This window comes from Canis lupus, chromosome 9, assembly GCF_048164855.1.
Source record: "Canis lupus baileyi chromosome 9, mCanLup2.hap1, whole genome shotgun sequence".
Lineage (NCBI taxonomy): Eukaryota > Metazoa > Chordata > Mammalia > Carnivora > Canidae > Canis > Canis lupus.
This window is the reverse complement of record NC_132846.1, coordinates 44252094-44276633: the sequence shown is the minus strand read 5'-3', so window position 1 is coordinate 44276633 and position 24540 is coordinate 44252094. Positions and strand designations below refer to the sequence as shown.

Here is a 24540-nt window from a genome sequence, read left to right as displayed (position 1 = left end):
CAAATCTATGAGGAAGGTACTGTTATTTTCCTTGTTACAGACAAGGAACCTGAGGCTCAGAGAGGTTAAGTATCTTGCCCAAGATCAACCAGCTAGTAGGCCAGGTTATGAATGAGCCCAGGCTGATCGACCTCTGAACTCAACTCTTAAGAAGTACAAACCTTTTGCTCTTCCTTTTTTAAAAAATATTTTATTTAAATTCAATTTGCCAACATATAGTATAACACCCAGTGCTCATCCCATCAAGTGCCCTCCTCAGTTTCCGAACCTTCTGCTATTCTTAGTTTATATTTTGAGAGACAAGGCTTACGTAAATAAAATCATAAGGAACAACTAAAGATGACTTATAATCAAGTACTCATTATAGAATTCATTTTTTTTAAGATTGATTTATTTGAGAGAGAGAACATGAGTGGGAGGGGCAAAGAGAGTGAGAGAGAATTGCAAGCCGACTTCCAGCTGAGCATGGAGCCCAATGCAGGGCTCCATCTCACAACCCTGAGATCATGATTTGAGCCAAAACCAAGACTCTGATACTTAACCAACTGAGCCACCCAGGCGTCCCAGGACTCATGTTTCTGGTTTCTGTTTTTTTAAGTAACTCTATTCCCAATGTGGGGCTTGATCTCATGATCCCGAGATTAAGAGTTGCATGTTCTACTGACCGAACCAGCCAGGTGCCCCATGATTTACGATTTTTGATGCTTTCACATGTGGTTTTGTCTTCATTAATCATGATGAGCAAACTTGTGAGGGCTTACCCCTTTTTTATAGACAGGGCAGGTAAGACTCAGAAAAAGTTAAATGACTTTACCAGGGCCTCTCAACCTGGATGGGGCGGAGTTGGTTTTGAGTTCAGGTCTTTGCCTGGAGGGTCTGATAGGCGAAGCCAGGGGAGCAGGGCCTATCTGAAGTTACTCCCCAGGTTGAAAAGGTAGGAGAGTGTTCTACTTGTATTTCTCCACACTATTCAATAGGAGTAACTGACAGGATAGACTCAGGTCCCCCAGAAGCTGCAGGGCCCCCCGAGTCCTAGAGCCCAGTTTTTGGGAACTGGAGTCCCAACTTTAAGACTCAGCCCTGTCCCTCCTCTCCTGCTCTGGTTCCCTCCCGCTTCCCTTGCTCATCTTTCCCTTTGTTTGGTCACCAGGGGAACTGAGCAGGCTTTGAACCAGGTAGCTGAGGCTCCCTTTTTATTTTGGTTTCCAATGAAACACAATGCCTGAGGTTCCTGTTTAAGCTTTGAGATTGTTAAGAAAGTTGGTGAGGGATCGTTGGGGGCTTAGGTCGGAACAAGCAGTTCTAGCTTTTCAGTGCTGTGAGCCAGGCCAGAGGACAGGCCTCGGGGTAGGATGGCGCCCTTCCTGCCCCCAAGTGTTGAACCTTTGACCTCAAAATCAGAGGCCCCAAGTGGTTCAGCTGAGGCGGAAAAGCAGTGGGTGGGGGAAGGGAGCTTTTGAGCTGCCTCCTCTCTGCCTTGTTTTTCCTGTTTCGTGGTGGTTGGTACCGTGGGCCTGTTCAGAGCACAGACACGGGCCTGCGATTTGAGGCCAGGCCGGGGCTTGCAGGCGAGCATTTTTTATGAGCCCAAAGAGTTATTTTTTAAAAGCCACCTGCAAAGCTGATTATAAATGGGTGGGAATAGAATGGAGGGGTGAGGGGTGTTGAGCTCTATTTTCAAATCGTCTGGAGGTGAAACGACAGGAGGGGTGGGGACGTCGAGGTGGGTGGCCTCCTTCGGGCAGGTCTCCTAATGGAACTTGGCTTTCCAGCTCGGAGGACAGGCTCGGAGGCCAGGCCAGGCCGCAAGCCCTGTGCGTGGGCAGGCAGGGGCCTGTTACAGTCCCACCCCACCGTCTCTCCTTGTGTCCACTGTGGGGATGTGCACCGTCCCAGCCTATGGCTTGGGGATGGAGAGAAGTGGAGCTTTTCATTCTTCCAAGTCCCGACACCAGGGGAGAAGATCCTTGCCGCCCCCCAGCGTGGGCTCTGCAAGGGAGGCAGCAGCTTTTGCGGAGGTACCCGCAGTCTTGACCTTTGTGTCTGGCCTGGGCTGTGAGTGAGTGCGGGTGTGCAGGCTGTGCATACGTGTGAGTGCAGGCACTCATGCGTGTGTGTCTCTCTGGCTTTCAGGAGCCCCTGTGTTGATTTTGGCCACTGCCTTGACTTCGGCAGAGGAGTGGCTCCCTTTCAAACACCGCAGACATCCTCCAGATAATATATAATGGCACTCTCCAGTGGTGTTCCCGATATTTCGGAAAGGCCTTTCTTTCCAGGAACCCGTAGTGCTTTTCCAGACTTGGCTCTGGGAGCTGGGAGATGGAGGAGGCGGCTCACGAATCCTGCTTTCCCGTAGCAGGGGAAGCGGGGCCAGACCCCTGGTTTCCTGCCCTTTATCCTGGATCCTGGCTGGGACTGTCTGGAGGTATCTTTGCATGTGTGAAACCCTGAGGCCTCTTTTTAATTTAGATGTTTCCCCAAACTTAAGTCTCAGTGAAAGCCAATCTTTTTGTTTGTTTGTGTTAAGTTAAACAGTAGTTAATTTAGAGGTTCATTGTAGGTAAGGAAAAAAAAATGAAGGAATGCTGCACTAGGGTCTCAGTTCAGTGGGCCTGTCTAGAGCCCTTGTAATGGAGCTGCTTGGCACAAGCAGTAAGGTCACAGTGGGGCACAGGGGTGCCAGGCTCGGGGACCTGCCCCTGATTCCCTTTCTAGGGGAGCTGCTGGCTCAGAAGGCCCAGCAAGGCCCTGGCCCAGGGAAGGTATCTGGGACTATGGAGCTGAGCATCTGCCCCTGTCTCCTGCCCCTCCTGCAGTGTGTGCCGACCCTGTAGGGTGCTGTGGGCTAGGCACTGTCAAGGGGTTCCCAGCTATGAATTCATTTAGTCTTTACATCACCGTTATGAGATGACTTAGCTGCAGGGAAAGAATAAATGAAAGGCCTGCAGAGGCTCAGGCGGTTCCAGCTGGTATTTCTAGGGTTTTCTGCTCTGGAGGCCAGTGCACAAAGACCACGTGTGTTACAGGCAGAGGTGGGGTGCTGGCGTGCTCTGCCCCGTGCTGTTCCCTTCCTTCCTGGGAGTAACTGGCTTTTGGTTCGGTGCCTTCTGTCCTCAGCCTGTGTTCATACAGTCCCTGCCTGTGTAGTTGTATGTTAAATGGTGTCACACCGACATAGCACCCTGCACGCACCCTGTCCTTTCCTGTGCCCTGGAGCTGTGGTGGTTGGACTGGCTCCTGTTCATGGATGAGACCCTGGCTGAGGCCTGGAGGGGCCGGGGGACTTGAGGAACTTGTCTGGGTCACTCTTACAGGTGGCAGGGGGACCAGAAGCTGGGTTTCCTGCCTCTGCGGGTTGCTCTGTGTATGGCACCTGTGGCCCTGTGCCCCCATCCCCCACCCCCCACTGCACTGGGTTCAAAGACTCCCTGGTATTTGAGGAGGGAGGACAGGAGCAGCCAGCCTCAGTTTCTTCTTTTCTTTGTTGCCACGAGTTTTTTGGTACCTGGCTCACATTTCCTGGGTGGGGGGGTGGAGGTGCACCTACACCCTTGCCTGCTGCCCTCTTTTTCCGGGCCTCCGAGAGTCAGCTTCTTAGGGACTTGCTGCCTTGCCAGTTTTTCTCCTCCCAGGGTAGCAGTTATGCTTTTATTGCTTCTTGATGAAGCAAATATGTAATGACAGAAAGCTACTGTGAATTTGGGAATGCTTCTAAATGAGTTTGCATTTTATGTCTCACAGTGGCATCCTGCAACATTTGGAAGTTAGTCGTTCTCTGCACAGAGAGTTTTGGAAGAGGCCGAGGTGGGGAGCCACAGCTGAGTCCTTCTTGGCTGGGCCCCAGGGGCAGCCGGTGGGATTCCAGTTATGCCTCCCTGCCCCTGCTTGGTTTCCCGGCTCTGGCCTTTTCTTCCTTCTCTGCTGGCTCTTAGCCACTCAGCGCTTGCCTCGCTCACTTAGCGCCTGGGTAGAGGATGGGCAGGAGGGAGCTGGAAAGGACAGGCGTGTTGGCAGCCTCTTGGCAGTCCTCATCACCCTCGCTTCGGGCATTGTGAAACTCTTGGCTCTGAGGACATTTGGAGGGTTCTCAGGGGATGTCACTGATCTATGAATGACTTGGGGCTCCTTGGATGATTGGAGGTCTCGGGAGCCCCTCTGGTAGAGATTTTTTATCTGGGGCTCCTGGAGGCTCTGCTACTGTGATCCAGACACACTCATGTCACCTCATCCCAGAGCCTTGAGGCCTAGAAGGGTGGTTCTTAAACGTGACTGGGCATCCGAATCACCCAGAAGGCTTGTTAAAATACAGATGCTGGCCTCCATCTTCAGGGTTTGTATCGGTCTGGGGTGGGGCCTGAGAATTTGCATTTTTAAAGAGTGAGCAGACACCTCAAAGCTACTAGCAAGGGAGGTAGACACAGGCAGGGGTGAAGAACTGGGGCTGCTTTTGCCACCTACTGTAGAAGTCTTGACGTAGATGGTGACTGACGATTTTTACAACCTCGTGCCTCCTCCTCCCCCTCCCAAATAAGGGAAAGCTGTGTTCTTTCTCAGTTTGGGTGGCAGGCCTGGGGACAGAACTGTGCTCCTGTACCCTGAGCAGGGTGGCTCCTCAGGGGTCTCCTGTTAGCACGATATAGGTGCCCACCAAATACTAGATGTGCTGAACGGTGATGCTGGGTGCCTTTGGAGGGGGTGTGGTGGCCATAGTCCAGCAGGAGATGTCTGACAGATGCTGAGGTGTTGTGTGGCTCCAGTCCAAGTCACCAAGGGCCACAGCAGTTATGGGGCTGATTCCAGGTCCCAGAGCAGAGCCCAGGCTGGCTCCCCAGCCTCATAGGTGTGCCCTGGAGTCTGGAGGAGGCCAGAGGTCAGGGAAGCCGGCCTTAATGCTTGAGATGGAGTCTGAGCCTAGGATGACCTCAGGCCCTGCTACACGCCCCACACAGGGCGTCTGATTGCAGGGTGGCCTGGAGCCCGTGCACAGCCCCCGCCCCCGCCCTGCTGCCCCCCTCCAGCTCCCTGTTAGGCAGACCAGCTGTGTGTTCTCTTTTGGCCAGCGGCCCCCTTCAGATCCCTCTCCCGAGGTACTGGCCTTACTGACACGTCTCTGCTCCTGGCTCCTGTTGCATTTGGCTAGGCCCCCTACTTCAGAAAAATCCTAGGGAGTTTCTGGTCCTCTCGTGTGGCTTTGGGGGCCTCAGAGGAAGTAAAACCTCCTTCTGGCCCCAGCCCTGAGGGTTCTCTCTCAAGTGGTGGATGGCAGCAGCCTGTTGTCTTTAGCCACAGCGGCCTTGGGGTGTGGAACCAGACAGAAACTTAAGGCCCTCCAGCTTACCAGCATGTGGGGTCCAGCAGGACCTTGCTCCCCCCTGCCTCCCTTTCTGTTGGGACCCTGGGGGGTGGCATTTAGGAGAGGAGTGGGTGTGGAAAAACCATCCTCTTTGAACTGTCAGTTCAGAGAGCTTGGCAGTGCTTGGGGGGACCCTGTTCTTTCCCCTTGGAACAAGGAGAACAGTCGTGCATTATGTAGCAGGGCCACAGGGGACCTGCGGTTTGCTCTTAGAGCTGCCTGTGGCTGCAGCGTGATGCTGGACAAGCCATGCCTGATCCTTGCCTGTAACACTGGGGTGCGGGACGGGGGCTGGGTTATAGGACGATAGGAGTGCTGTGTTGTGAATGCCTTACCTGGATTATCACATGGAGATGATCTCTAAGGTCTGGGTCAGTGCCAGCATTCTGTGTTTCTGTCCTCTTTTTTTTTTTTTTAAGATTTAAAAAATTTATTCATAAGAGACGCAGAGAGAGGCAGAGATATAGGCAGAGGGAGAAGCAGGCTCCCCGTGGGGAGCCTGACGCGGGACTCTATCCCAGGACCCCGGGATCACGACCTGAGCTAAAGGCAGAAACTCAACCACTGAGCCACCCAGGTGCCCCTTTTCTGTCCTCTTGGTGGGGGTTGCTCAGTAGAGCCAAGCACTTCTAGAGGTGATCTTGAAGTTGATTTCCTGGGCTTACCAGCCTGGCCTTGAGACTAGCTATTTTGCTAACACAAGACTCTTATCTTTAGAAGTCTTCTGTGTCCTCAGCTTTCAGGAATTTGTTCCCACCCTCTAGGGAGTGTGTGGGTGGGGCCAGGTGAGTGAGTTTTCCTTATGGATCCAGCTGTGCTCTGCATCTTGGGCCCTCTATGCACTCTTATTCTGCAAATGCCTGCTTGGGGTGTGGCCACTTGGGAAGCCAGGTGCCTGTGGAGGGTTAGGGAGCCTTATTTGGGATTGGTGAAGGGTCCCTTAGCTCTGCCTTCTATCTAGTCAGGGTGTGGTCCGGGGGTGAGGAGAGCATCTCTACCCCACTGCAAGGTGGACCGTTCATAATCGGTCCTTTGTGTAGGCTTAGCTGCGTCACAGGGCTGGTGCGAGGTAGGAGAAACTCCAGCCTGAGCCAGGGAGCAAGGATTTCAGCCTGGAATCTGCCCAAGGGACTGGTGTCAATAGGCAGCCTTGTCCTTCACTGTGTTTATTTCCAGAGCGCTGCTCTAGCCCTTCTTTCCCTTGTAGCGGTTTGAAGAAATCAAACCATAGAATGCCAGAGCCCAAAGGGAACGATACTGTCACCTGGTCCTCCCCCCTTAGATGAAGAGACTGAGGTCCATAATGGTGATCTGACTTGTCCAAGGATGCTCTGCCATGGGTTCATTCCTGGCGGGGCTGGTTTAGGGAAGGAGTGTTTATTCAAGCACATATAAACCGTCTTCTGAGGTCATCCTTGCGGGTGGGCTCCAGAACACCTGCGGACAGACAGGCAGCCTGAGCCTCTGTGCTCTGAAGGCAGATGGATGGAGCTGCTGGGGTTCCGGCTGGTGTGTGGGTGGTCAGGTTCAGGTGCATTTCACACATGACAGCAGCTGTGCTTTGCCACGTTGGAGGTGGTGGAGGACAGGTGGGTCCTTGTATGGCTGTTATTGTACTCGGATGTCCCCGGGACTGGCTCCTGAGATTGCAGTTGAGGAGGGGAGTGAGAGATGAGCCAGAGGGTCAAGGCGGGTGGTGCCGGTGGTGCAAGTGGTCACGGTCCTGACACTAACAGTGAACACTTATTACCACGTGCCCAGCCCTGCGCTAAGTCTGTGATGTGCTTTATATCCATGAATCCTCATAACCACACTGTGCAGTGTAGATACTATTCCATTTTCATCTCCACTTTACACAAGAATTTGAGCTTCAGTGAGATTAAATAATTTGCCCCAACCCACATAGCTCGTGAGTGGTATTCTGGCCTTTGAACCCCAGGCTCCCAGATCCGAGCCCGTGATCCTCACCACTGGCCTGACTGGAGACCGGGAGCCCCTCACGAGAGATGGAACTGGGTCTCCACCTCCTTGGGTCCCAAATGCCTTTCTTCTGACACAGACATTCTTACACATTCCTGCGGAACCTGGAAGTGGTCTGTTTTTAGAGCTGCCTATGACTGCTGTGTGATGCTGGACAAGACACCTGCTTCTCACCTATAACATGGGGGGTGCTGAGTGATAGGTTGGTGGGGGTGCTCCGTTGTGAAAGCTGCTGGGGTTCTGGTCCCTGCCCCTGTAGGGCCCAGTGCCCTGTCAGGCAGCTCAGGGCAAGATGGCGGCTTCTCTTGGGCCTCTTCTTTCCTCCCCACGTCTTTTCTGTTTCCCGCTTGCCGTGTGCGGCACCCCAGGCACTGGCCATCCCCAAGGCTGTTCTTGGAGGAGGCTGGCCTGGGCCTTGCCTCTGGGGAGAGGCAGACTGTCAGGCCTTCCGGGGAGCATAGGGGTGCTGGCCATGCCTTTACTGGCTACTTCAGAGTGTGGCACCTTCCTGGCCATGTCAGGGTTGGGGGGGCCTGTGTCTCTGGAAGTGCTTCAGGCTCCACCTGCTGACACAGTCATGGTGGGTATAGGCCCTGTGTGGCTGGTTCATATCACGCCCTCCCATTATCCCCACAACAAGGGAGGAGGCATTAGCTCTTTTTACAGGTGAGGGGGTCAAAACCCCGAGAAGTCAAATAGCCCACTGAGGCTCGCATGCTGCATACAGATTCACGCTGGGTCCTTGGGGGCTGCAGTGCCCGGAGCGAACAGAAATTGGCAGCTGCCTCAAGAAGACAAAAGCACAAACCTCAAACAACAAGGAACCACTGCTCAGCCTGGCTACAGGGTCCTGGGTGAGGGCAGGTTGGGGAGAAGAGGCATTGCTGGCTTCCTCGCAGAGAAGAGGCCAGATGGAGAGCATTCCCAGGTTCGCAGGCACCACTTACCCATTAGGCTGGGGCTGGGACATCGCTCAGAAGAGCTCAGGCGGGTGAACATCGTGGTGCAAGGACAGCGAGAGCCAGTCTGAGCCTGTCTCTTGAATCTGGCCTTGACTCTGTGATTTTTTTTCTTTGCATTTCAAGCTACATCGTCATCTAGACCTGTTCATAGGCCGTGGGAGCCTGGTGAATAACACTAATGCAGGAGTCATATGAATTAACTCTTTGAATGCTGTGTGCCTGGCACTGTTCTTAGCTTTTTTACATCTAAGCCCTGACCTATGAAATCTGCACAATAGCCCTGTCAGGTGGGCACTAGTATCCTTATTTTACACATGGGAAAACTGAGGCCCAGAGAGGTTTAGTAATTCTCTCTTTTTTTTTTTTTTTAAAGATTTATTTATTTATTTATTCAGAGAGAGAGAGAGAGAGAGAGAGAGAGAGGCAGAGACACAGGCAGAGGGAGAAGCAGGCTCTGTGCAAGGAGCCCGACGTGGGACTTGATCCTGGGTCTCCAGGATCACACCCCGGGCTGCAGGCGGCGCTAAACCGCTGCGCCACCGGGGCTGCCCAGGTTTAGTAATTCACCCAAAGTCCTGCAGCTAGTAAGTGGCAGAGCTAGGATTCGAATCCAAGGCTTTCCAGTCAATAGGACCATGATTCCCTTAAAATCAGGGACCTCCATGTGGCCTTTATTTCAATCTCCCAAGCTGGCCTAGCACCTGTTACTGAGAAGCTTTAGGACAAGTTGTAATGGTAGGATGACGGGTGTTTGGGTCCTGCCCTTTGAGGGAAAGCTGGCTTCTGCAGGTATCCTGTCCTGGCTTCCTGTGGGCTTGTGAGATGGGCAGCAGCCCTGAGGCCCACCCTTGGTGTCCTGCAGCCACTTACTAAATGGGGGGGCACCCCTGTACAGAGGGAGACCCCAAGGATAGGTGGAGGAGGCAAGGCTGGGGAGATAAGCCCAGGAGACACGGTGTCCAAAGCCCCTCATTAGCTCTTCTTCCCTTTGGGGAAATCGGTATTGTCTTCATGTCACAAGTGCCATCAGGTGTTTAATTTTCTGGGCGAGGTAAGATAGCAGATAATTTATTTATTTATTTATTTATTTATTTATTTTTTATTAAAATTTTTTTTTTTAAATTTTTATTTATTTATGATAGTCACAGAGAGAGAGAGAGAGAGGCAGAGACATAGGCAGAGGGAGAAGCAGGCTCCATGCACCGGGAGCCTGATGTGGGATTCGATCCCGGGTCTCCAGGATCGCGCCCTGGGCCAAAGGCAGGCGCCAAACCGCTGCGCCACCCAGGGATCCCAGATAGCAGATAATTTAGAATTTAATCAGGTTTTCAACTCATGGGGATCCCTGGGTGGCTCAGAGGTTGAGTGTCTGCCTTTGGCTTAGGTCATGATCCCAGGGTCCTGGGATCGAGTTCGGCACTGGGCTCCCTGCAGGGAGCCTGCTTCTCCCTCAGCCTATGTCTGTGCCTCTCTCTCTCTCTCTCTGTGTGTGTTTCTCATGAATAACTAAATAAACAAAAAGGGAAAAAAGGGTTTCAATTCATGGCTGGTAGAGGAGGAGGTTCTTATTTCTCTCTTTATCCACCATGCCTGGCATGTGGTAGGCACTTAGGGAATGTTCATTGCATGAATAAGTTAAAAAAGAAAAACCTCATTATGGAAAATTCAAGTACAGGAGTAGAGAATAGCATAATGAATCCCAATGTACCCATTACCCAGCTTCAACCCTTAGCAGTGAAGCCTCCCTGTCATATTTAGCCATCTGGGCTAGTTTACGGTGAGATTAGTGCACCCATGTGAACTGCTCTTCTCACTTGTAAAAAGGACAAGCCTCCAGGGATGGCATGATATTATAGTTCTAATGCAAACTCACCCTTGTGTGGCCATGTCACCACTGTGCCAGGCATGGTGCAGTGCTCCAGAAGGTTTGAATGACTTGGTAACTGGCCACATGGCACCACTCCAGCCCCAGGGTGGGAGGAAAGTTTCCAAAGGATGAGTCCAGCCAGATATTTGAGGTGATTAGACATATGGGGCCAGGGGCACCGCAGCCAACAAAAGTCTATCCACTCAGTTCACATTTCCTGGGGGGGGAAGGGGAGGTCGGGTCATTTCATCTTTTTTAATGACACTCTTAAAAAATATTTTATTTATTTATTCATCAGAGATAGAGGCAGAGACATAGGCAGAGGGAGAGAAGCAGGCTCCCTGCAGGGAGCCTGATGCAGGACATGGTCCCAGGACCCTGGAATCACGCCCTGAGCCAATGGCTGATGCTCAACTACTGAGCCACTCAGGGGGTCTCTTTTTAAGGACATTTTAAATCTAAGAAAAAGTATGGAGAATAGCACAACAAAGACCCATGTGCTCACCACTGAGATTTAACAAATAATAAGTACTGCTTTTTTGCAGATCAGGGTCAGGTGCTTGAGAGGCCAGTGGGTGACAGGCCCATGAACAGGCATTTCTTTGTCACGGTCAAAGATGTCACACGCCGTACAGTGAAGGGAGCCCTAGGAAGGCCTCAACCTACCTTGGAGGAGTTCCTGGAGGAAGTGATAAAGTGAGCTAAAAATCAAATCTGGAGTATGTCTGGGTGAGTCAGGCAAAGGGGGATGGTGGCTAATGGTGAGGAGGTGGGCCAGGCAAAGAGTGTGACCAGAGGCATGAACAGTGAGTATCAAGCTCTGGGAAGGGTGGGGTACGGGATGCGTGAGAAGGCGTGGGCTGGGAGCAGCTGAAGAGAAAGAGACCTGGGGGTGGGTGACAGCGCCCTGGGTGAGTCAGCAGAGGGACCAGCTCGGCCGTCTTCAGGGCAGCAGTGGGCTCTGGGCGTGTCCTGAGGCCTGCTCAGCGCGCGGCTGCCTGCGCTGGACACTGCGCATTGAGGGGACGGTTGGGGAGCCACACAGTCTGGTGGGGAGGGTGGGAGCCATGTGAGGAGTAGTGGGGGGAACCTGACTGTGTCGAGAAGGCTCCAGGCCACGTTGCGAGGCCCGAGGGAGAGAAGTAGTACTGGTGGGAGTTGTGTGGGAGATGGAGTCTAGCTCAGAATATCTAATCATCAAACTTTCCAGAGAAGGAATGAACTGTGGGGTCATGTGTTTCCTGGTCTCAAGTGCGTTCGGGTAGACTGGTTGAGGCTGGTGGGGGTGTGGAGGGAGAAGCTCTGCCTCGCCTGGTCCCCAAGGCCCCCGCTCACTCTGTTGTCAGGGTTGAGGGCGGGGTAAGTGACCCCTGGCACAGGCGGTGGGTACACGCCAGGGAAGCCTCTGTGGAGGAGGCGCTGGCCCGTTGCCATGGGAACCACCTCTGCTGTGAGTTTCTGGTTGAGGATGCCCTGGATGGGAATGAGCTCACTCCACCTGCGAGGTGATGAGTCAGCCTCCCTCTTGCTCTCCAGGGCCTGGTTGCTCGCTCCACAGACCCCTGAGGCTTCCTGCCCCGATGTGGGCTGTTGTCACTGGAGGAAAGATGGACACAGTAGAGGCTGGAGGAAGTGATAGAGTGAGCTAAAAGTCCAATCTGGAGTATGTCTGGGTGAGCCAGGTAAAGGGGGATGGTGGCAAAAGGTGAGGAGGTGGGCCAGGCAAAGAGCTTGGCTGGCGGCCCTGGTTGGGGGGGGTGGGGGCTGACTTCAGAGGAGGCAGGAGGAAGCCTCTAGTCCAGTTGCCCAAACCTTGGCCCTCAGCAGGGGCTGACCTGTCCCGTCTGCTGGCCACTTGGCTCATGTCGCCTGGGCACCAAGTACAGCTGTGCTGGCCTTGGGCTTGCAGTCCCCTGGGCTGGACGGACATGGAGGACGTGGTTGCAGGTGTGTGGGCGCAGGGTGGTGGTGGAAGGAGGTGTGCAGGCCGGTTGTGAATGTCCGTCAGTCAGGCCTGAGGGGAGTTTCTGGATATGGATGAGGGTGAGATTTGAGTGGGAAGGCTGAGGGGGCACTAGTTTGCCAGTCAAGTCCTAGGCATTTGGAGGTCAGGGGTCATGGCTGATGGCTCCTGCCCCTCTCCAAGGCCATGGGTCCAGGTCTTCTTCAAGACCCTAAGAAATCCAGCCTCCCACCCCCCACACTGGGTTCCAGTCCCTAGGGAGCCTGTCCCCTCCCCCCAGTGTGGCAGCCTTGGGGGTGACACTGGAAAGGCCAGGGAAGTCTGGCTTCTGCTTGCCTGCTTATTTCGCTTGCATGGGCTTCTGTTTCCATTTGAGAAGACAAACAACTTTGGTGAGGGGGGTGGATATGCTCATTTTAACCCTTTGACCTAAACACACAATTTATAGGTTTAGAAACCTATTTTTATGTTTATACTCATAAGTGTATTATTTTGATAGTGGTAATCATAGTATGTATAGTTTTAGTTCTGCTTTTTTATTTCTCCACATGGCATTTTATCAAAGTTTGTTTTTTTAAATTTTCATATATAGTTGCACAGCCTTTGTGTTCCTTCTCTGGAGAAAGTGAGATCCAAGTATAGACTTTGTTTCATGAATATTTTTTTATTTGTACTGTTTTGCTTTTTTCCAAAAAGCTTTTAGGAGAACACATTAAAAGGCTCATGTATAAAAAAAAAAAAAAAAAAGGCTCATGTATAACAAAGTTTTAAAGTTGCAAGCTCTGAGCTTTGTCAGGGTATGGATGAAGTAGTTGAGAAAACAGTGTTATAAGAGGTTAGTTTTTTTTTGTAAGTTTGCCTTGACCCTAGTTCTGAGCTTCCTGGTAGCCAAAGAAAAGGGGAAATTGGAATTATCATACGTTTGTTTTCTAATAAAAGGAAGTATATCAGTTCATGGGAGAGACATTGTAAGTACTGAACACCAGGGTTTTTCCATTTTAGGAGAGTGGTGTGATGGATGATACCGTCAGTAGTGGTTTCATGGAACATACAGAGACCTTTTTTGCATATGGGTTCTTTTTTCTTTTTTTTTTAAGATTTTAATTTTTAAAAAATATTTTATTTATTTATTAATGAGAGACACAGAGAGGCAGAGGGAGAAGCAGGCTCCATGCAAGAAGCCTGACGTGGGACTCGATTCTGGGTCTCTAGGATCACACCCTGGACTGAAGGCAGCGCTAAACCGCTGAGCCACCGGGGCTGACCAAGATTTTAATTTTTAAGTCATCTCTACACCCAGCATGGGGCTTGAATTTACAACCCTGAGATCAAGAGTCACATGCTCTACCTGAGCCAGCTGGTGCCCCTGCATATTGGTACTTAAATCAACCCCCAGTAGACAGGATGTTAAGTCACAGTTATATGAAGGCATTTCTGTGAGAAGCTGAATAATGAAATCTCATCCTCCTGCTTCTAGAGGTTCAGCCTAGGCCAAGACCTCACTCCTTGCAGATGCTTGGGGCTGGAGAGCCATCTGTGTGGACTCCCGGGCCCTGTATTTATTAGAGGTTTTCCAAGACCTTTACAGAGAAGAGGACTGTTTGCTTTAGGTACTAGGCATGTGAGGACCAAAGTTTTGGTAGGAAAACGAGAGTTTGGCCCATCTGCCTTTTCAGAAGGAAGGCAGTGGAGGCCAAGGATATCCTCCAGAAGCACTTTTGGATTTGCTCTATGTCTCAGCCAGGCGCTCTGGCCCAGAGCAGGGACGAGGCCCTCCTGGAAGGAAATGGCTTGCCCGCTGGGGCTGGGCCTAGCATGGGAGCTTTACCGGCTGCTTTACTCCTCAGTGAGGTGACAGATATTCTCTTAATTCTCCCAGGGGTGGACATTTCCATGGTTTCCAGTTTGGGGCTATCCTAGGTAATGCCACTATATATATATATTACTTTCATCCGGACACTTTCCTGCATTTTAGGTTAGTATCTGGGGATCTGAATGAATTGGTCGAGGGAGATGACCATTTTACATATTCATCGGTTGCCTTCATAAGATAGACTGACTTAGGGCAGCCTGGGTGGCTCAGCGGTTTAGCGCCACCTTCCGCCCAGGGTCTGATCCTGAAGACCCGGGATCGAGTTCTACATCAGGCTCCCTGCATGGAGCCTGCTTCCCCTTCTGCCTGTGTCTCTGCTTATGTCTCTCTTTGTCTCTCTCTCTCTCTGTGTGTGTGTGTGTGTCTCATGAATAAATAAATAAAATCTTAAAAAAAAATAAGATAGACTGGCGTAATGTGCCACCAGCAATACACAACCAATTTTTTTAGCTTATTAGAATGGAAAGTGATGCTTATTGTGGAAAATGCAGCAAAGTATAAGGAAGAGAAGAAAGATTACCTGGAATTCTAACATACTAAGAGTATGAGGTGTTGGTTTTGGGTGCTGCTGTAGCGAACCCACTGCCTCTTGTCAGGCAGGGGTTGGAGCTGTGGTCTGTGGCAGTCTCCCCCCCCCCCCCCCCCCCCCCCGCATAGCCGTCCCAGGTACCCCCTCCCTGGAAGGGGGCACCCGATTTTCTTCTGACCCAAAGTACCTTAGCCACTGGTCCACCTGGCTGTGGGTTTACATTTCTAATCTGAAGTCCTTGCTAACATTTTAATCTAGTGCTAGATGCATAGAAGGTGGTGCAGAGAACTGTCGGGACTGAAATATTTGGGAGGAAAATGTGAAATATTATCCCCCAGTGACAACTTAGCAGATTCTTCAGTAGCTACCACATGCCAGGTAGGGCCTAAGTGGCAGGGACACAAGGCTGATGAGGGTCGGTGGAAAAGTAGTCAAGACGTGGGATCCATGTTGGGGAAAATTTTACCCAAAACCTGACTGCTGACCACATCCTCCCAGTTCCTGTCTGTCTGTGAGGCTTGTCTGATAAAATTGAAGGGAAGCGGGAGAAGTCCTATATAAGAACCTAAAGCTGCCGACTCTGTGTCCTGTTCTCACTACACCCCCCTTCACTTCCCTGAACCGAACAGTCCATGGCCCGGGCGACGCTGTCCTGTCCCCCATCTGTAGGAGGAAGCCTCTGGGTAGGAGAGCCCACTTCCTGTGCCGGCTGGGCCCTTGCTGAACTCTTGACTGGGGTACAGCCTGCTCCCCCGCCCCTCCGCAGTGTTAACTTCTGTCACTGGGCAGCTCCAGTCACCCGAACAGTTACGTATCTGACCGAATCTCCCAGATGCTGTGGTGGGAAGAGGAAGTTGGGCTGCTCATGAAATGACTTGACCTGAAATAGGGAATGAGGCCTCTGTTCCTGGGAACTCTTAGGAGCCAACTAAAGATTTTTTAGGTGGCTTCAAATGCCAACATGGGTGAATGCATTTGGAACACTTGGTGCTGTGCGAACACTAGTGACACACCTGGACGTTTGCGTCATTTTCAATATGGAAGAGGTGAGGCACAGAGGGTCCCTTTCTCCTGCAGCTCTGGCTCTCCCACTTTTTCATTGTAATCTAGTGCTAGATGCATGGAGTTGAGTGTGCTTTGGTCAGGGACCATACCTGGAGGTCCACAGTGTTTCTTGGGGGAGGAAGAGACGGTGCTTACATGTTGGTATCTTGGAACTGGAACCTTCAGGCTGTCTTGGAGGTGCATCTAGAGGATGCTAATGCTGAGTATCCTAATCTGAGGAGTGTTCTATGGCCAGCCCAGCCCATCTGACACAGTTGTGGACAGTCTTCCAATGTCCAGGGGCTGTGGATGACCAGAATTTTGGAGCTGTGGGATTTGCCAGAGGGATTCTCAGTGTTGGGACATTTCCTTGGGGGCACCGAAGGGGGAAGCCACTGGAATGTCTCAGCTGCTGTTCGTGTTGTTTGGGTAAAGAGCTCCCTGTCGGCCTCATGGTGCTCCAGCTGGCGGCCATGTGGACAGGCTGGGATTGATTTGTTCTGTCTGGCTTGCTAGACACTCTACCTTCTTTGCCTCTCCCCACCCAGAAAACCACAAGGACTATAAAGACTGGTCCAATTAAGACTCACGGTAATTGGGAAGGAGAGAGGGACTCCTGAGGAGACAGTGACTTATGCTTTGCTCTGTGAGGGAGAGGTTCCTTTGCCCAGAGGAGTGGAGGCACATAGCAATTAAGGACCTCCTGCCCGCACTTTGTTAATCGGGCACCCACTCCAGGTGGCCACAACTTTCCTGTAGGTATTCTGGTCCCAGTGGGCTTGTCTGCTCTCTGCCACCCATGTGGAGAGTTTCCCTCCGATGCCATATTTACTAAAGGGTGGTCCAAGGCCCATCTAGGGTTCATATACGAACTGTAGCGTCCAGAGCCTTTCCCAGACCTGCTGAACCAAATGCTCTGGGTTCAGGGCCCAGAAATCTGCATTTCTAGCAAGCTCCCTACTTAATGTTTAGATAATGCTAGAGACCTCTATGAAGGTTTACATGGAGAATATTGTTGCTTCAGTCTGAATGGTAGGAGTTTCCCGCAAATGTGAACCAAATGTCTCTTCTGGATCCTAAACCCACATTATGTAGAGGGAAAGTAAGGAAAGGAAAGAAAATCTGTTTTTGCTTCTCTGATGGTGCATTGTTTTGGGCCAGTTGACTGTCTGCAAGGCTGTTTTATTTTTTAATTAAATTCTTTTTTTTTTTTTTTTTTTAAGGAGGTTCCATGCACAAGGTGGGGCTTGAACTCATGACCCTGAGATTTAGACTTGTCATGCTCTTTTGACAGGCGCCCCTGCAAGGCTGTTTTTTTTTTTTTTTTTTTTTTTTTTTTTTTTGTGCAAGGCTGTTTTAAAGCAATACTGCAGTGCTAATGTTGGGGGCCACGCTCTTCTCATCCTGGGCATTCCGAAGGGCCGTCTCTAACACACAGGTGGCCCTGCCTGCTTACTGAGCACAAACATCTGTGTCTTTCAGTGAACATCCAGCTCTGTTATTTAGTTTCCTGTGGAGAGAGGGCTTTTCAGCATTCTGTATCCTGCCTCGCCCTGTACCCCACCCTGTCGCACCTTAGTGACCTCTGAACTTCTAGTGTCCATTGAGCCAAATTTGGACTGTGAACTATTGTCTGGGTTCTAGCTTTCGTGCAGACAGCGTGACAACAGGAGTTTGGGGTTGGCTCTAGACTGGGAGTGCCGCCTCATTGTCACGCTCCTGGGTCTTTTCAGCCTGGGGTCTGCTAGCAGCAGTGTGTTTTATTGGCACAGACTCAGGCCCCTGATGATGGACCCAGGCAACCAGGAGCCTAGAAGGCCCGTGAGATTCAGTTTAAATCTTTAAGTGCAATGCAACATCCCTGGGCATCATTTTGGGGGCTCTAGGTCAAGCACCCCCTGGTTGCCTCTCAGACTATCAGGAGTTTCTCTACGGATGTGGTACTGTGGGGGCCACAGTATAGAAGGGGATCAGGGATCTCAGAAATGGGGGAGACTGAGTTTGGTAGAGGAGGCCTCAGCTCTACAACTAGCCATTGATATAGAACGGACTAGGGTTACCAGGGTTAGTATAGAAAAGGTGGGGCTTGGAGCAAAGATCCAAGAAAAAGGATCCTTAGAGCACTTATTCTGGAAGCCTAGAGTTGATGAAATCTACCAGTCAATACAACTTCACTGAGAAACAGTTTTATAAAAGACAGTCCAATCAGGAAAGGTTCTAGTTGAACAAAGTTCTAGTTGCACTGTGTTCTAAAGGCACTTGGGATTGGTGCAGCCTGTGGACCAGCATCATGGCTCATCTATGTAGCAAAAGCTGTGAAAATGTTTATACCCTTTGGCCTGGTAATTCTACTCCCCCAGCCTCCAGGATTTTGCCTGCAGAGGACTGTCCAACAGAATAGAAATGTCTAAGAATATTCTCTGGGCTATCTAGAAATTTGTTTCCAATGTCTAAGTAACATGGGGAGGGGGCGTACATTTCATGAACCTACCTGATAGTGATAGAACATATTTTTTCAAGCCTTTAAAATGACATTTATAAAGATTATACAGGAATGAAATATTCAGTAGTTTGTTGAATGTTAACACTATATGGTATGTGCATTATAATCAGCTGCAACTGTCAAAACCAGTGTAAACAGAAAGATGATAAGCAAAAATGAAAACGTCTGTTTTGAGGTTGTAAGATGAAATACTTCTTAAGAAAAAATTGTATTTAGGGGCACCTGGGTGGCTCAGTTGGTTAAGCACCTTGTCTTCTGCTCAGGTCATGATCCCCACGTCCTGGGATCAAGCCCTGTATTGGGCTCCCTGCTCAGTGGGGAACCTGTTTCTCCCTCTCCCTCTGCCTGCTGCTCCCCCCGTTTGTGTGTTCTCTCTCTGTCAAATAAATAAAATCTTTAAAAAAATTGTATTTAAATTTTATAGCAAGTCAGGTAATTTCTATCTGAAGCACTATCCTTCTCTGAATATTTATTTATTTATTTATTCATTCATTCATTTATTTATTTATTTATTTATTTATTTATATTTTTTGCTTGGTGGCTACGTGAGATTTAACCGTCTGTCCTGAGCATGCTCAGTGTGTGTGCTGTGTACTGCTAGGTGCTGTGGAGTACACAGAAGGTATAAGACATGGTTTCCTGAGTTAAAGAGTAGGAGAGGGAACGTGTCCTCTTGCTGGGGAGGTAAGATGTGCCTCCACTGGGCCAGCTGATTAGTGCTAGGTGCTGAGGCATGGCCCTAGCACGGGTGGGGGCAGCATGGGGAGGTGAGGACAGATAGGTGGATGTCTGGGCCTTTTGTTGGGGTTGGAAAGATCTTTCAGGACAGGGGAGCAACCAGCCTGGCAGCCCAGTAGAGTCCAGTTCTCTTGAGGTGGATGGACTCTGTCTGGATCCTCACAGCCCTGCATGAGATCAGAGATAAATAAGATGCCTGTTATTCATCCCATTTTTACAGACTGTAAACTCTAGTCCTGGAAATGGACTTTTCAGGAAATCTCCAGAGTCTTCTAGGGACAGGGCTGGTGCTCCCCAGGCTTAGGAACCACCTCTGGAAGACTGCCCTTTTGGTCCCTTTGGGGCTGGTGGTAGAGGATCCACATTTCTTCTCCAGTGACCTTTTCTTTTCAGTCTGTCCCTGGCCCGCATGGGTGCCAGGCACTCCTGGGGGGCCGCCCCATCCACACTTGCCATTTGGGGATTTTGACATTTTGTTTAAGCAGGGATGTGATTGAGAACGTGTGAGGGTGAGAACCGGAGGTGCTGGCTCTTTAAGGCTCGGCCTTCAAGTGAATTTGGCAGAGGAGACACTGAATGTTTAATTTTAGGGCCAGGAGGGGGTGGGGGAAAGTCCCTACCACATCTGGTTTGTGTTAAGCCGTTCCCTTCAGAAAAGGGCTGTGTTTATGGTTCAAATCCGGCAGAGATGGGGATGGGGGGGCACCACTTTGCCCTGCCAGGCACTGGGGCGCCGAGAATGCACAAAGCTTCCTTCTGGTCCTCTGACCCCATCCCGAGTTCCAGCCTTGAGAAATCTGCGGCATCCACTGTATCCGTGGACCTCCAGCAGATGTTTGCCTTCAGACGGCCTCCAGCAGCTGGGCCTGGCGGGGCTCGGCTCCGTCCCTGGTGCCTCAGAACTCCCCCGGAGCTGGCCGACTGTCAGCTCGGCTTGTCTGGAGTCCTTGGGGCCCGGATGGTCAGGGGTCAGCAGTGCTGCTGGGATCCCGGGATCCCGGGATGAGGTGTTCCGAGCTGCCAGAGCCGGAAGGGCCTGCAGACACCGGCCCCAGTCCCCTCTTGGCAGATCTGGAAACTGAGGCAGAGAGGACTGAAGAAGCTAGTCCAGGGTCCTCACACAGCAAATCAGCAGCAGACGTGGGATTCAGACCACACTTCCCTGGCTCTCAGTTTGGTTTGGTGCTCTTTTCGGGGCCCCGTACGGCTTCCCCTTCTGCCTGCTGCTTGTATTACTCTTCCAGGCCCTGCTTTCCCAGAGGGCTGGCTCGGGGTAGAGACGTCTGGGAGGCTGTGATGCCTCCGGCCTGGGCGGCCTGGGCGGTCTGGGCTCGCACGGCCCCTGGCACCGGCCGAGAGCTTGGGAAACATGAATTGAATGACCGAGTGGTGTGGTCTGAGGGCGGGGGTGCTGGTGCTCCAGTCAGATGCATTGCTTCGGGCGGGGGGGGGGGGGGGGGTACCGGGCTCGGGTCCCTGGAGCCAGGCTCTCCTTGTTCCAAGGCCCTGTCTTGTCTTCCCCAGTCCTTTCCCAGTTCTGCAATCTCGCCCAGCTGGTACAGAAGCCTACGGTTTCAGAGCCAAAAGGAGCCACTGATAGCAAGCATCCCACCCTTTTGAGTCACAGATAAGGAACCTGAGGCAGGGCCACACAGCTCATCGGTGGGAGCATCCACGCCGGAGCCCCAAGTCTGCATCCTCCTTGGTGGGAACTGAGGGCAGGAGGAGGAAAGGCCCATCTTGGCCTTTGTGCTTCTCCCTCTTCCCTGCAGCTTCCTGTCCTCCTGAGGGGGAGGGGATGGGAGTGAACTGGGACAAGGTTTCCCCAGAGCCCTCCCAGGCAGGGACTGGGCTAAGTCATTCCCTCGTGCCTTCCTAGAAGGGGAAATGGGGCACACTGGCTCATTTCCTTCCAAAGCCGGAGTCACCATGGAGTCTGTGCCCAGGGAGGGGCGGCACCCTGGTTCCCCATCACCTCTGGCCCTGGGGGCACTCCCCCGTTGCTGTTTTCATGAGGGGTGTAGGGCCGGGGAGGTCCTGTGCATTATAGCTGGCCCCCCACCTCAAGTCCACCTTTCCTGCCAAGGGGGGTGGGGGTGGGGCAGGTGTCTCTCATCTTTAGTGCCGGGCAGACTGGCGTTGGTGGCAAGGAGAGGAGCCAGGCGATGGCATTGCCCTGCTGCATAGAGTGGGCAGTTCTTAAACACTTGCATGGATCACGATTTGAAATGTTTTGGGTTGATAAGTCTTCAGTGTCTGTTCTGTTTTATTATGAGAGTATGACTTGCTTATGGTTAAAAAAAATTTCCCTGCATGTAATATGGTTATTTTTTTCTATGCCACACATAAAAGGTTTTGTGTTTAATCTGCGTCCCTATATACTTAAAAATAGAGATTGTTTGTGGTAAACTAGACATAACATAAAATTTACCATTTTTACCTTTTTTTAAGATTTTTATTTTTTTATTCATGAAAGACACACAGAGCGAGGCAGAGACATAGGCAGAGGGAGAAGCAGGCTCCCTGCAGGGAACCTGATGAAGACATGATTCCAGGACCCCAGGATCACACCCTGAGCCAAAGGCAGATACTCAACCACTGAGCCACCCAGATGCCCCCCATTTTTACCATTTAAAAAAAAATTTTTAAATTAATTTTAGAGAGAAAGCATGAGAGTGTGTGAACACGAGTGGGGGGAGAGGCAGAGGAAGAAGTTGACCGCCTCTCCCCCTCACTGAGCAAGGACCCCAACTTGGGGCTGGATCCCAGGACCCCGGGATCATGACCTGAGCTGAAGGCAGAGGCTTAACTGATTGACCTACCCAGGTGCCCCCCCACCCCCATTTTTACCATTTTGAAGTGTGCAGTTCAATGACATTAAGTGCATTCACAGCATTGTGCAACCATCACCACCGTCCAGGTCTAGAGCTCTTGTCATCTGGCAAGACTGAAACTGTCCCCGTTAAACACAAACTCCGTATTCCCTCCTCCCCGAGCCCAAGACAATCACTCTTCTACTGTCTTCTCTGTGAATTTGACTGCTTTGGGTGCTGCATTAAAGTGGGATTGTATGGGGATCCCTGGGTGGCTCAGCGGTTTAGCGCCACCTTCAGCCCAGGGCATGATCCTGGAGTCCCGGGATCCAGTCCCACGTCGGGCTCCCTGCGTGGAGCCTGCTTCTCCCTCTGCCTGTGTCTCTGCCTCTCTCTCTCTCTCTCCTGAATAAATAAAATATATAAAAAAGGGGGGGATTGTACATTTTTTGTGCTTTTGTATCTGGCTTATTCACTTAGCATCATGTCCTCTACGTTCATCTGTGTTGTGCCCTCTGTTAGCATTGCCTTCCTTTTTATGGTTCACCAATATTCCGTTGTATGCATACACCACATTGTTTATCCATCCATCTTTTTTAAAAAAAAGATTTTATTTATTTATTCATGAGTGGCACAGAGAGAGGCAGAGACATAGGCAGAGGGAGAAGCAGGCTCCCTGAGGGGAGCCTGATGCTGACTCGATCCCAGGACCCTGGGATCACAACCTGAGCCAAAGGCAGATGCTCAACCACTGAGCCACCCAGGTGCCCCCATTCATCTTTTGATGGACATTCGGATTGCTTCCACCTTTTGGCTATTCTGCATAATACTGCTGTGAACATGGGTGTACATATATCTCTTTGAGTCCTTGCTTTCAGTTCTTTTCTGTGACTACTCAGAAGTGCAATTGCTATGTATTGTGTATTGACTGTTTATGCTTTTCAGGCACTTTGAGCCCCCAAGGCAGGATTGATAGGTCCACAGACGGTTCTGGATACCACCTCTTTTTCCTCCCCCCAGGGCCAGGTCCCTGGTCAGTTGGGCTTGCCCCAGTAGCTGCCTACAGAGGTGGGCGGGCTGGCCAGCTGGGTCACCATGGGATCACTATGGGGTTACCATGGCTGGTGCTGGCTGTGGCACAGCTCTGGGGAAGTCTTGAGCCACCAAGTTAATGAGAAGCTCTGGCATCTTTTGGGGCCAGGTCCCAGCCTTTTTCCTGCTACAGATCCTGGGAAGGGGACTGCAGCCTCCTGGGCACTCTGGAGAGGAGTGGGGTCCCCAGAACCAGCAGGGCCCCACTCTTCTCCATGCCTCCCACTCTGCCCCTCTCCCGATCTTCCTGTTCCAGGCTGTTTCTGTGCCAGAGGCTCTCCTGGAGGGTAATTGTGAGATAGATTTTTGGCCACTGAGTTACAGAGACTGATGTAAAATTTCCTAGCTTCCTTTGGAGAGAAGTTCTGTCTGTTTCTAGATAACAGAGCAGAATGTCCTCTCCCGATTTCTGTTCTCACCACATCTGCTGCATCTGCAGTTGACCACTGTCTCAAGCCAGGCTGCCAAGTATGGCTGCACCTGGAGCCCCACACAGAGCAAACTGGTTTCTGCCTGCTTGCTGGCTCCACCATGAGCCACATCCATCCGTCAGCTCCGCTGGGGCTCCCTGGAGTGGGGCCATCTCTTTTTCTGGTAGTAGCTGGTTTGGTACCCTGTGCTCAGTAGATGCCCAGTGAGGGAGGAGAAAGCAGGGGAAGGAACTGTGGAATTTGGTGTCTCAGAACTCCTGGTTTTTGGTTGAGGGCTTGTTCTTTGCCAGCTGGGGTGCTTAACCCTCTGGAGCCTCAGTTTTTCCATCTCTGAAATGGGGGTCAAAATCTAACTCTTAAAGTTGTTGCAAAGAGTATGTGTGATAACCGGTACAAAGTGCTTGTATGGTAAATAAATGTCACTGATTGTCAGCTGTGGTCATTGCTGTGCCCTTCAAGTGGGAGGGGAGGCACCAGCCACCAGGCCCAGGTGAGGACTTGGTGCTGGAAGGTGAGGTTTGGGGACTGCCCTGTGCTTTCCCTGTGCTGCTCTGTTGCCTGGTCCCAGGCCGAGCCCCCCGGGAGAGGCTGGATGGGAGGAGGAAGGGGTGGTGTGAAGCTCTCTGGCTGGGTGGCTGCAGCTTCCTCTCCATGCATTGTCATGGGGTTGCTGCCACCCACTTAGCAGGGATTATGTGTTTGGGGGAAGAAGGGGTCCAGGGTACCTTGGGCTTCATTCCAATGCTACATGTTCTTGGATCCCTGCACCCTCTCCTGCCAGACCCTCACTTCAACTCCAGGCATTCTGGCTCAGGACTCTCCACGCTGGGTCCCGCCTACCTTCATGGATTGCCGGCTCCCGGACCCCTGTCTCCCTTATATTTGAAGACAGGAAATAGCAGCCTCCGTGTCCATGAAGTGGGGTCCCCGTTTGTCCTGCAGGATAGGATGACTGGGACCCCATCCAGGCTCGGGGGAGGGAACAGAAGGGTGGTCCTACTTGCCGCTGTCTTCTCCTTGGAACTGTCCTGCCCCATCTGCAGGACAGTTCCTCTTGCCAGGCTGCAGTGTGTTGAGAAGAACTCAAGCTTTGGTGGTGCCAGTTCTGGGGTGAAGGGAAGCTCTGCCATCTTAGCCTTGTGTCCTTGAGCAGATCCTTATGCTGAGCTTTAGTTTCTTTTTCTGTCTAAAGAAGGCAATCTATCCTGCAGGGTCCCTGCCAAGACTAAATGAGACGAAGGATGTCAACCACTCCGGTTGATGTCCCGGACCTGGTGGCCCCCTAAGTGTGGGCAGGGATTGTTATCTCCTATGTGTGCACAGAGCCAAGGAGCGCTTCTAGCAAACGCCTCTTGCCCTTCTCTGCACAGGCAAGGTGGTAAGACTTCCTCT

The 24540-nt window shown here is 51.5% G+C and overlaps 1 protein-coding gene across 5 annotated transcripts in view; it reads left to right on the top strand.

Annotated features, from left to right (window-relative positions):
• The window catches only part of ACTN1 (actinin alpha 1), a 97340-nt gene that overhangs the window by 9694 nt on the left and 63106 nt on the right, over positions 1–24540 (top strand). The gene's annotated exons all lie outside the window — the stretch shown is intronic.